Source organism: Panthera tigris, chromosome C1 (genome assembly GCF_018350195.1).
Source record: "Panthera tigris isolate Pti1 chromosome C1, P.tigris_Pti1_mat1.1, whole genome shotgun sequence".
In the NCBI taxonomy this organism is placed as follows: Eukaryota; Metazoa; Chordata; class Mammalia; order Carnivora; family Felidae; genus Panthera; species Panthera tigris.
The window spans coordinates 24,419,110-24,421,341 of NC_056667.1; the positions used below are offsets into that span (position 1 = coordinate 24,419,110).

Genomic DNA, 2,232 nt, shown 5'->3' on the forward strand with positions numbered 1-2,232 from the left:
TGGAAGTGTAAAATGGTACAGCCACTTTGGAAAATAGTGTGATATTTGCTTATGAAACTAAACATACACCTACCCCATGAACCAGCAATTCTGTTCTTAGGTATCTACTCAAAGAGAAATAGGAATTTATGTGCAGTGATCTTCCTGGGTCTCAGGCTTTCGCTCCTGTGTCTGCCAGCTCGCTCCTATCCCGTGACGACAAAGCCTGCTATGACTGCCTCCCTTACCTCCGCCTGTAGCTGTGTCCTTGAGACTCTGCCACCATGTTCCAGGAGCGCCTGGTTCAGGGCTCCATCCTGCAGAAGGTGCTGGGGGTGCTTAAGGATCTCATCAAGGAGGCCCCCTGGGACAGAAGCAGGAGCAGCATAAACCTGCCGAGCACAGATTCCTCCCACGTCTCCCTGATGCAGCTCACCCTGCCTGTGGGCTTCCACATGTGTCCCTGCCACCGCAACTTGACCATGGACATGAACCTCACCAGCATGTCCAAAATACTAAAATGTGCCGGCAACGAAGACATCATTTCACTAAGAGCTGAAGATCATGCGGACACCCTGGCACTAGTATTTGAAACTCCAAATCAAGAAAAGGTTTCAGGGGTGCCTGGGTGGTTCAGTTGCTTGGGCGTCTGACTTCGGCTCAGGTCGTGATCTCATGGTTGGTGAGTTCCAGCCCCGCGTCAGGCTCTGTGCTGACACTGAGAGCCTGGAGCCTGCTTCGGATTCTGTGTCTCCCTCTCTCTCTGCCCCTCCCTGGCTCACACTCTGTCTCTCTCTTTCTCTCTCAAAAATAAACAGACATTAAAAAAATTAAAAAAGAAAAGAAAAGGTTTCAGATTCTGAAATGAAGGTAATGGCTTTAGGTGTTGAACAACTTGGAATTCTAGAACAGGAGTATAGCTGTGTAGTAAATATGCCTTCTGGTGAATGTGCACGTATATAGGGAGATCTCAGTCATATTGGAGATGCTGTCGTAATTTCCTGTGCAAAAGATGGAGTACTAGGAAGTAGAAATACTAAGTTTTCACAAACAAGTAATGTCGATAAAGAGGAGGAAGCTGTTACCATAGAGACGAATGAGCTGGTTTGGCTAACTTCTTTATGCACTGGTACTTGAACTTCTTTACAAAGCCATTCCACTCTCTCCTACAGTGACACCCAGTATGTCTGCAGATGTATCCCTTGGTGTAGAATGTAACATTGCTGATATGGGACATTTAAAGTACTATTTGGCTCCCAAGATCAAGGATGGTGGAGGATCTTAGGCATTCTTAAAATCTAAGAAAATGAAATTAAGCACTTTGCAAATTACTTCTTAGATGCCAACATGTACTTAAGTCTCTTCTGTCACCATATTTGTACTGCTGAGCGCATACGTAGATATTTTCTGTAAATACCCTATTTTTCTTCCATTCCTTATAATCTGTTTAAAGAACAGTCCAAAGGGGCGCCTGGGTGGCTCAGTCGGTTAAGCGGCCGACTTTGGCTCAGGTCATGATCTCGCGGTCCGTGAGTTCAAGCCCCGCGTCAGGCTCTGTGCTGACAGCTCAGAGCCGGGAGCCTGTTTCAGATTCTGTGTCTCCCTCTCTCTGACCCTCCCCCGTTCATGCTTTGTCTCTCTCTGTCTCAAAAATAAACGTTAAAAAAAAATTAAAAAAAAAAAAAGAACAGTCCAAAGTCCAAAGTCAAATCTGATCTTGTTAACCTAGAGATATTTCTGTCTTACCTAGAAATACTCATGATTTTCATAGCAAAAGGGTTTTGACTCTAAATGCAGTTAAAAAATTTTTTTTTCCAATTTAGGGTCACCTGGGTGGCTCAGTCGGTTAAGTATCCAACTCTTGATTTCAGCTCAGGTCATGATCTCAGGGTTCGTGAGATCCAGCCCTGTGTGGGGCTCTGTGCAGACAGCACAGAGCCTACTTAGGATTCTCTCTATCTGCCTCTCCCCCACTCGCATGTGTGTCTGCTCTCCCTCTCCTCTCTCTCAGAATAAATATTTGTAAAAAATTTTTTTTAACGTTTATTTATTATTGAGAGACAGAGAGACACAGAGCATGAGCAGGGGAGGGGTAGAGAGAGGGGGAAATACAGAATCTGAAGTAGGCTCCAGGCTCTGAGCTGTCAGCACAGAGCCTGATGCGGGGCTCAAACTCACAAACTGGGAGATCATGACCTGAGCTGAAGTTGGTTGCTTAACCAACTGAGCCACCCAGGGGCCCCTCTCAGAATA

At 45.7% G+C, this 2,232-nt stretch overlaps 1 pseudogene; it reads left to right on the plus strand.

Annotated features, from left to right (window-relative positions):
- The first annotated feature begins 202 nt into the window (after nt 1-202).
- LOC102971928 lies at nt 203-1,264 on the plus strand (annotated as a pseudogene).
- Nucleotides 1,265-2,232: the final 968 nt, after the last annotated feature.